The 10,057-nt window shown below is 38.0% G+C and overlaps 1 non-coding gene across 1 annotated transcript; it reads left to right on the top strand.

The window, feature by feature from the left end:
• The first annotated feature begins 4,567 nt into the window (after positions 1 to 4,567).
• On the top strand, positions 4,568 to 4,675 carry LOC112726007 (small nucleolar RNA R71). Its single transcript, XR_003165081.1, has one exon. It is a non-coding gene; the product is annotated as a small nucleolar RNA R71 (small nucleolar RNA).
• Positions 4,676 to 10,057: the final 5,382 nt, after the last annotated feature.

Below are 10,057 nucleotides of genomic sequence, written 5' to 3'. Positions count from 1 at the left end.
ACTCAGCTTTGCTAAAGTCCCCAATTAGAGGTGTCCAGGGTTCTTAAGCACACTCTTCTTTTGCTTTGGACCTTGACTTTAACCGCTCAGTCTCAAGTTTTCACTTGACACCTTCACGCCACAAGCACATGGTTAGGGACAGCTTGGTTTAGCTGCTTAGGCCAGGATTTTATTCCTTTAGGCCCTCCTATCCACTGATGCTCAAAGCCTTGGATCCTTTTTATTTACCCTTGCCTTTTAGTTTTAAGGGCTATTGGCTTTTTGCTCTTGCCTTTTGGTTTAAAGAGCTTTTGGCTTTTTCTGCTTGCTTTTTCTTTTTCTATTTTTTTTTGCCATTTTTTTTTCTACAAGCTTGTGTATTCACTGCTTTTTCTTGCTTCAAGAATCATTTTTATGATATTTCAGATTATCAAATAACATTTCTCCTTTTCATCATTCTTTCAAGAGCCAACATATTTAACATTCATAAACAACAACTTCAAAAGACATATGCACTGTTCAAGCATACATTCAGAAAACAAAAAGTATTGCCACCACATCAAAAAAATTAAACTAGTTTCAAGGATGAATTCGAAACCATGTACTTCTTGTTCTTTTGTAATTAAAACATTTTTCATTTAAGAGAGGTGATGGATTCATATTCATAACTTTAAGGCATAGACACTTAGACACTAATGATCATGTAATAAGACACAAATATAAATAAACATACAGCTTAAAAATTGAAAAACAGGGAGATAAATAAACAAGGAGATTAAGGAATGAGTCCACCTTAGTGAGGGTGACGTCTTCCTCTTCTTGAAGAACCAATGGTGCTTTTGAGCTCCTCTATGTCTCTTCCTTGCCTTTGTTGCTCCTCCCTCATAGCTCTTTGATCTTCTCTAATTTCATGGAGGATGATGGAATGCTCTTGGTGCTCCACCCTTAGTTGTCCCATGTTGGAACTTAATTCTCCTAGGGAAGTATTGATTTGTTCCCAATAATTCTGTGGAGGAAAGTGCATCCCATGAGGCATCTCAGGGATTTCATGGTGAGGAATTTCCTCATGCTCATGTTGAGGTCCATGATCTCTTATTTGCTCCATCCTTTTCTTAGTGATGGGCTTGTCCTCTTCAATGAGGATGTCTCCTTCTATGTCAATTCCAACCGAATTACAGAGGTGGCAAATGAGGTGAGGAAAGGCTAACATTGCCCAAGTGGAGGACTTGTCAGCCACCTTGTAAAGTTCTTGAGGTATAATCTCATGAACTTCCACCTCCTCTCCAATCATGATACTATGGATCATGATGGCCCGGTCTACGGTAACTTCAGACCGGTTACTAGTAGGAATGATTGACCGTTGAATGAACTCTAGCCATCCCCTAGCCACTGGTTTGAGGTCATGCCTTCTTAATTGAACCGACTTGCCTCTTGAGTCAATTTTCTATTGAGCTCCTTCCTCACATATGTATATGAGGACTTGGTCCAACCTTTTATCAAAGTTGACCCTTCTTGTGTAGGGGCGTGCGTTCTCTTCCATCATTGGCAAGTTGAACGCCAGCCTTACATTTTTCGGACTGAAATCTAAGTATTTCCCCCGAACCATAGTAAGCCAATGCTTTGGATTTGGGTTCACACTTTGATCATGGTTCCTTGTGATCCATGCGTTTGCATAGAACTCTTGAACCATTAGGATCCCGACTTGTTGAATGGGGTTGGTGAGAACTTCCCAACCTCTTCTTTGGATTTCAAATCGGATCTCCGGATACTCATTCTTCTTGAGCTTGAAAGGAACCTCAGGGATCACTTTCTTCTTGGCCACAACTTCATAGAAGTGGTCTTGATGGACCTTTGAGATGAATCTCTCCATCTTCCATGACTCAGAGGTGGAAGCAATTGCCTTTCCTTTCCTCTTTCTAGAGGTTTCTCTGGCCTTAGGTGCCATAAATGGTTATGAAAAAATAAAAAGCAATGCTTTTACCACACCAAACTTAAAATGTTTGCTCGTCCCCGAGCAAAAGAAGAAAGAAATAAGTAGAAGAAGAAGAGAAATGGAGGAGAGGGAGAGAGAGTAGGTTTCGGCCAAGTGGAAGAAGAGAGGGTTGTATTGTGTGAAATAGAAGAAGGAATGAGGGGTTTATATAGAAGTGGGGAGGGGTTTAGGGTTCGGCCATTTAGGGTTGGGTTTGGGAGGAAAAATATTTTGAATTTGAAGGTAGGTGGGGTTTATGGGGAAGAGAAGATGGATGTGAGTGGTGAGGGGTGATGGGAAAGAGTGATTGAGTTGATTGGTGAGGGGTATTTGGGGAAGAGAGTTATGAAAAGGTGTGAAGAGGAGAGAAGAAGGGTAGGTGGGGATCCTATGGGGTCCACAGATCCAGTGGGGCCAAGGACTTAACATCCCTGCTCCAATTAGGCATGTAAAATGCCCTTATTGTGCAATTCTGGCGTTTAACGCCACTTCCATGCTTGTTTCTGGCGTTAAACGCCAGCTCCATGCTTGTTTCTGGCGTTAAACGCCCAAATGGAGCCTGTTTCTAGCGTTTAACGCCAGCTTTCCTCTGGGTGCAATCCTGCATTTAAACGCCAGACTGCTGCTTATTTCTGGTGTTTAACGCCAGTTTCATATTCTGTTCTGGCGTTAAATGCCAGCCAGATGCTCCTTACTGGCGTTTAAACGCCAGTAAGCCCTTCCTCCAGGTGTGCTGTTTTCAATGCTATTTTTCATTCTGTTTTTGATTTTTCAGTAGTTTTTGTGACTCCACATGATCATCAACCTAATAAAACACGAAATAATAAAGAGAAAATAAAATAAAATTGATTAAATAACGTTGGGTTGCCTCCCAACAAGCGCTTCTTTAATGTCAATAGCTTGACAGTGAGCTCTCATGGAGCCTCACAGATGTTCAGAGCATTGTTGGAACCTCCCAACACCAAACTTAGAGTTTGGATATGGGAGTTCAACACCAAACTTAGAGTTTGGTTGCGGCCTCCCAACACCAAACTTAGAGTTTGACTGTGGGGGCTTTGGTTGACTCTGCAGTGAGAGAAGCTTTTCATGCTTCCTCTCCATGGTTACAGAAGGAGATCCTTGAGTTTTAAACACAAGGTTGTCCTCATTCAGTTGAAGGATTAATTCTCCTCTGTCCACATCAATCACAGCTCTTGCTGTGGCTAGGAAGGGTCTTCCAAGGATGATGGATTCATCCTCATCCTTCCCAGTATCCAGGATTATGAAATCAGCAGGGATGTAAAGGCCTTCAACCTTTACTAGCGCGTCCTCTACTTGTCCATAAGCCTATTTTATGGATTTGTCTGCCATCTCTAATGAGAATTTGGCAGCCTGTACCTTAAAGATTCCCAGTTTCTCCATTACAGAGAGTGGCATGAGGTTTATCCCTGACCCAAGGTCACATAGAGCCTTGTCAAAGGTCATGGTGCCTATGGTACAAGGTATTAAGAACTTTCCAGGATCCTGTTTCTTCTGAGGCAATGTCAGTTGATCCAGATCACTCAGTTCATTGATGAGCAAGGGAGGTTCATCTTCCCAAGTCTCATTACCAAATAGTTTGGCATTCAGCTTCATGATTGTACCAAAGTACTTGGCAACTTGCTCTTCAGTGACATCTTCATTCTCTTCAGAAGAAGAATACTCATCAGAGCTCATGAATGGCATAAGGAGGTTCAATGGAATCTCTATGGTCTCTAGATGAGCCTCAGATTCCTTTGGTTCCTCAGAGAAAAACTCCTTATTGATCACTGGACGTCCCAGGAGGTCTTCCTTACTGGGATTCACGTCCTCTCCCTCCCTTGTAGGTTCAGCTATGATGGTTAATTCAATGACCTTGCACTCTCTTTTTGGATTCTCTTCTGTATTGCTTGGGAGAGTACTAGGAGGGGTTTCAGTGACCCTTTTACTCAGCTGGCCCACTTGTGCCTCCATATTTCTAATGGAGGACCTTGTTTCATTCATGAAACTTAAAGTGGCCTTAGATATATCAGAGACTATATTTGCTAAGCTAGATGGATCCTGCTCAGGGCTCTCTGTCTTTTGCTGAGTGGATGATGGAAAAGGCTTGCTATTGCTAAACCTGTTTCTTCCACCATTGTTAAAGCCTTGTTGAGGCTTTTGTTGATCCTTCCATGAGAAATTTGGATGATTTCTCCATGAGGGATTATAGGTGTTTCCATAGGGTTCACCCATGTAATTCACCTCTGCTATTGTAGGGTTCTCAGGATTATAAGCTTCTTCTTCAGAAGATGCCTCTTTAGTACTGTTGGATGATTCCTTCAATCCATTCAGACTCTTAGAAATCATATTGACTTGCTGAGTCAATATTTTATTCTGAGCCAATATGGCATTCAGAGTATCAATTTCAAGAACTCCCTTCCTCATAGGCGTCCCATTATTCACAAGATTCCTTTCAGAAGTGTACATGAACTGGTTATTTGCAACCACGTCAATGAGTTCTTGAGCTTCTGCAGGCGTTTTCTTTAGGTGAATGGATCCACCTGCAGAATGGTCCAATGACATCTTTGATAGCTCAGATAGACCATCATAAAATATATCCAGGATGGTCCATTCTGAAAGCATGTCAGAAGGACACTTTTTGGTTAGTTCCTTGTATCTCTCCCAAGCTTCATAGAGGGATTCTCCTTCTTTTTGTCTGAATATTTGAACATCCACTCTAAGCTTGCTAAGCTTTTGAGGAGGAAAGAACTTGGCTAAGAAAGTCGTGACCAGCTTATCCCAAGAGTTCAGGCTGTCTTTAGGTTGAGAGTCCAACCATACTCTAGCTCTGTCTCTTACAGCAAACGGGAAAAGCATAAGCCTGTAGACCTCGGGATCAACACCATTGGTCTTAATAGTATCACAGATCTGCAAGAATTCAGTTAAGAACTGAAAAGGATCTTCAGATGGAAGTCCATGAAACTTGCAGTTCTGTTGCATCAGAGAAACTAATTGAGGTTTAAGCTCAAAGTTGTTTGCTCCAATGGCAGGAATTGAGATGCTTCTTCCATGTAAATTGGAATTTGGTGCAGTAAAGTCACCAAGCATCTTCCTTGCATTGTTATTATTTTCGGCTATGTCTCCTTCTTTTTCGAAAATTTCTGTCGGATTTTCTCCAGAGAGTTGTGCTTTAGCTTCCCTTAGCTTCCTCTTCAAAGTCCTTTCAGGTTCAGGATCAGCTTCAACAAGAATGTTCTTATCCTTGTTCCTGCTCATATGAAAAAGAAGAGAACACAAAAGAAAATATGGAATCCTCTATGTCACAGTATAGGGATTCCTTATGCAAGTATAAGAAGAGAGGAATATAAGAAGGAGAAGAGGAAAAATTCGAACACAGAGAGGAAGAGAGGGTTCGAATTTTGAGATGAAGAGAAGTGTTAGTAAATAAATAAATAATTAGAAGGAGATGAGAAAGAGGGAATTTCGAAAATAAAAAAATTAAAATTAAAATTTAAAGTTAAATTTTGAAAATTAAAAATGAAATCAAATTAAATTAAAAATTAAAACAAGTAGTTAATAAAAAGAAATTTGAAAAAAAAAAGGGGAAGGGATTTTCGAAAATTGGAGAGAGATAATTAGTTAGGTAGTTTTGAAAAAGATATGATTGAAACAAAAAGATAAGATTGATTGAAAAAGATTTGAAAATTGTTTTTGAAAAAGATAAGAAGTTAGAAGAGATTTTGAAATTGATTTTGAAAAAGATATGATTGAAAGATATGATTGAAAATCATTATGAAAAGGATTTGAAAACGAAATTAAAAAGATTTGATTTTGAAAATTAAAGTTGATTACTTGACTAACAAGAAACTAAAAGATATGATTTTAAAATTTAAAGAATGAACCTTTCTTAATAGGCAAGTAACAACTTAATATTTTTGAATCAATCACATTAATTGTTAGCATTGAATTCAAAAATATGGACTAAAAATAAGAAAAAAAATTTGAAAATTAATTTGAAATTTTCAAAAATATGAAAGAAAAATTGAAAAAGATTTGATTTTTGAAAAAGATTTGAAAAAGATAGAATTTTTAAATTGAAAATTTGATTTGACTCATAAGAAACAACTAAATTTTAAAAAGTTTTGAAAAAGTCAACTCAAATTTTCGAGAATTTATGAGTGAAAAAGGGAAAGATATTTTTTTTTTTTTTGAATTTTTATAAAGAAGAGGAAAACATAAAAAAGACTCAATGCATGAAAATTTTGGATCAAAACATGTGATGCATGCAAGAACACTTTGAATGCAAAGATGAACACCAAGAACACTTTGAATGTCAAGATGAACACCAAACTTAAAAAATTATCAAACTTTAGACAATAACAAATATGAAAAACTCAATGCATGTGAAAAACAAGAAAAGACACAAAACAAGAAAATATGAAGATCAAACAAGAAGACTGGCCAAGAACAACTTGAAGATCATGAAGAATGCAATGCATGAAATTTTCGAACATATTTTTTAGAAAATTAAAAAGATGCAATTGACACCAAACTTAAAACTTGACTCTAGACTCAAACAAGAAACACAAAAAAATATTTTTGGTTTTATGATTTTTTTTTAAAAATTTTTTTGTATTTTTCGAAAATTAATTGGGAAAAACGATAAGAGAAAAATTTTTGAATTTTTTGAAAAGTTTTCGAAAATAAAAAGAATAAAAACAAAGACTTAAAATTAAAATAAAATTACCTAATCTGAGCAATAAGATGAACTGTCAGTTGTCCAAACTCGAACAATCCCCGGCAACGGCGCCAAAAACTTGGTGCACAGAAATCGTGACGGTTCCATTCCTTGGTAACGGCGCTGAAAACTTTATACGCACGTTTATAATCTTAATTTTTTGTCACAACTTCGCACAACTGACCAGCAAGTGCACTGGGTCGTCCAAGTAATAAACCTTACGTGAGTAAGGGTCGATCCCACGGAGATTGTCGGCTTGAAGCAAGCTATGGTCACCTTGTAAATCCCAGTCAGGAAGATTCAAATGTATTAAGAGATTATAGTATACTAAAAGATAATTAAAATAGGATCGAGATACTTATGTAATTCATTGGTGAGAGTTTCAGATAAGCGTGCACAGATGCTTTCGTTCCTCTAAACCTCTGCTTTCCTGCTGTCTTCATCCAACCATTCCTACTCCTTTCCATGGCAAGCTTTATGTAGGGCATCACCGTTGTCAATGGCTACATCCCATCCTTTCTGTGAAAATGGTCCAATGCGCTGTCACTGCATGGCTAATCATCTGTCGGTTCTCGATCATACTGGAATAGGATTTACTATCCTTTTGTGTCTGTCACTTCACCCAGCACTCGCGAGTTTGAAGCTCGTCACAACCATCCCTTCCCAAATCCTACTCGGAATACCACAGACAAGGTTTAGACTTTCTGGATCTCAAGAATGGCCATCCATGGGTTCTAACTTATACCACGAAGATTCTAATATCTCGGACTCGGTCCTCTGTATTAGATATCCAAGAGATATTCAGTCTAGCTTGTTTGCATGTAGAACGGAAGTGTTTGTCAGGCACGCGTTCATAAATGAGAATGATGATGAGCGTCACATAATCATCATATTCATCATGTTCTTGGGTGCGAATGGATATCTTAGAATAGGAATAAGCTTGAATTGAATAGAAAAACAGTAGTACTTTGTATTAATTCATGAGGAACAGCAGAGCTCCACACCTTAATCTATGCTGTGTAGAAACTCTACCGTTGAAAATACATAAGTGATGAAGGTCCAGGCATGGCCGAGAGGTCAGCCCCCAAACGTGATCTAAAGATGAAACTAAAGATGTTCCAAAGATGTAAATACAATAGTAAAAAGTCCTATTTATCCTAAACTAGTTACTAGGGTTTACAGAGATGAGTAAATGATGCAGAAATCTACTTCCGGGGCCCACTTGGTGTGTTCTTAGGCTGAGCATTGAGCTTTACACATGTAGAGGTCTTTCTTGGAGTTGAACGCCAGTTTGTAACTTATTTCTGGCGTTTAATTCCACTTTGCAACCTGTTTCTGGCGTTTGACTCCAGAATGCAGCATAGAACTGGCGTTCAATGCCAGTTTACGTCGTCTATCCTTAATCAAAGTATAAACTATTATATATTTCTGGAAAGCCCTGGATGTCTACTTTCCAACGCAATTGAGAGCACGCCATTTGGAGTTCTGTAGCTCCAAAAAATTCACTTTGAGTGCAGAGAGGTCAGAATCCAACAGCATCTGCAGTCCTTCTTCAACCTCTGAATCTGATTTTTGCTGAAGTCCCTCAATTTCAGCCAGAAAATACCTGAAATCACAGAAAAACACACAAACTCATAGTAAAGTCCAGAAATGTGATTTTTAATTAAAAACTAATAAAAATATACTAAAAACTAACTAAATCATACTAAAAACTATGTAAAAACAATGCCAAAAAGCGTATAAATTATCCGCTCATCAGTAGCTAGGCATAATTCTAAAAATATAAGGAGAGTATGTATAGGTAAGAGCTTAGGTTAATCAAGGATTCAATTTATAGCTCACTTAGCCATATATATACCCTCACCCTTACCTTGGCCCCATTACAACCTTGAAAAGACCTCATGATATTTGTATTGGTACATTAAATGCTTGTTAATTGGTTAGGTGAAGAACAAAGTTTAGAAAGCATGATTAGAGAAGAATAGAGTGATTACCCTATACCCTAGAGTGACTAGAGTGCATATACACCATGAGTGAGGGTTCAATGCTTAATTCTATGTTCCCTGCTTTCATGAGCTGTCTTCCTACAAGCTTAATTGTTTTTACTATATAAATTTTAATTAGTGATATTTGATTTATATTTGTCTTGAATAACTTATTTACCTTTAACCAAGTAGACAAAATCATTTTAGCATATAGTTGCATTCATATACATAGGTTGCATTGCATTGCATGAGTCTTACTTTTCCCTACTCATTTATTTTTATCTCCTTAAACTAAGCATGAGAACATGCTAATGTTTAAGTGTGGGGAGATTGATAAACTACTATTTTATGGTTTATCTTGTGTTTAATTGAGTGGTTTCATCAAGTCTTCACCCACTTATTCATATGATTTGCACGATTTTACAATTCCTTCCTAAAGTTGTTCTATGGTTGAAAACTTGCTTCCTAGGAATCTTTAATTAGTATATTTTAATTCTCCTTTATACCATTCGATGCCGTGATCCGTGTGTTAAGCGTTTCAGGCTTCATAGGGCAGGAATGGCTTAGAAAATAGAGAGGAAGCTTGCAAAAATGGAAGGAACACAAGAAACCAAGAAGATGACCAGCGAGCACCGACACGCACGCATGGCTCACGCGAGCGCGCGGAATGGAGAAAATTGCAGCGACGCATGCGCGTGGCTGACGCGTACACGTGGAATGGAGTTCTGCAAGATGACGCGCACGCATGGACGACGCGTACGTGTGACAAGGAAATTCTCCAAATGACGCACACGCGTGACTGACGCATACGCGTGACCTGCGCGATCTGCAAAATTAATAAAAAATGCTGGGGGCGATTTCGGGCCACGTTTTGACCCAGTTTTCGGCCCAAAAATACAGAATAAAGCCAGGAAATAAACAGAGACTCCACACACAGAGGCATACACATTCATACATTCTCATTAGGATAGTTTTTAGGTTTTAGATCTGAATCTAGAGAGAAATTACTCTTCCTCTAGGTTCCCTTTACATTCATAGTTTATTGCTTTTGCTTTTGGATTTTGAAGAGTCATCACCTCCGTTGAAGATACTATTCTAGTTTGTTTCCTTACTTGCTCTTTTATTTATTCCATATTCTTAATTCTTGTTTAAAGTGGTAATTGGATTATTTTCATGGATTATTAATGCAAAGGATTACTTTTATTTTTAATTAATTTCCAATCCCTATTTTATTTGATTCATTATGTCTTCCTCTTATATTTCTATGAGCGTTATATTCATGTCAATGGAGTAGATTCCCTACTTGACATGGGGGTTGATTAAAAGGAGACACTTGAGTTGGAAGGCTTAAGTGATGGTTAAATTAGAAGTTGTTGGCTAGTTCTGTATTTACTAACGCTAGAC

This window comes from Arachis hypogaea, chromosome 11, assembly GCF_003086295.3.
Source record: "Arachis hypogaea cultivar Tifrunner chromosome 11, arahy.Tifrunner.gnm2.J5K5, whole genome shotgun sequence".
NCBI lineage: Eukaryota > Viridiplantae > Streptophyta > Magnoliopsida > Fabales > Fabaceae > Arachis > Arachis hypogaea.
This window is presented reverse-complemented; position numbering and strand designations above follow the sequence as displayed.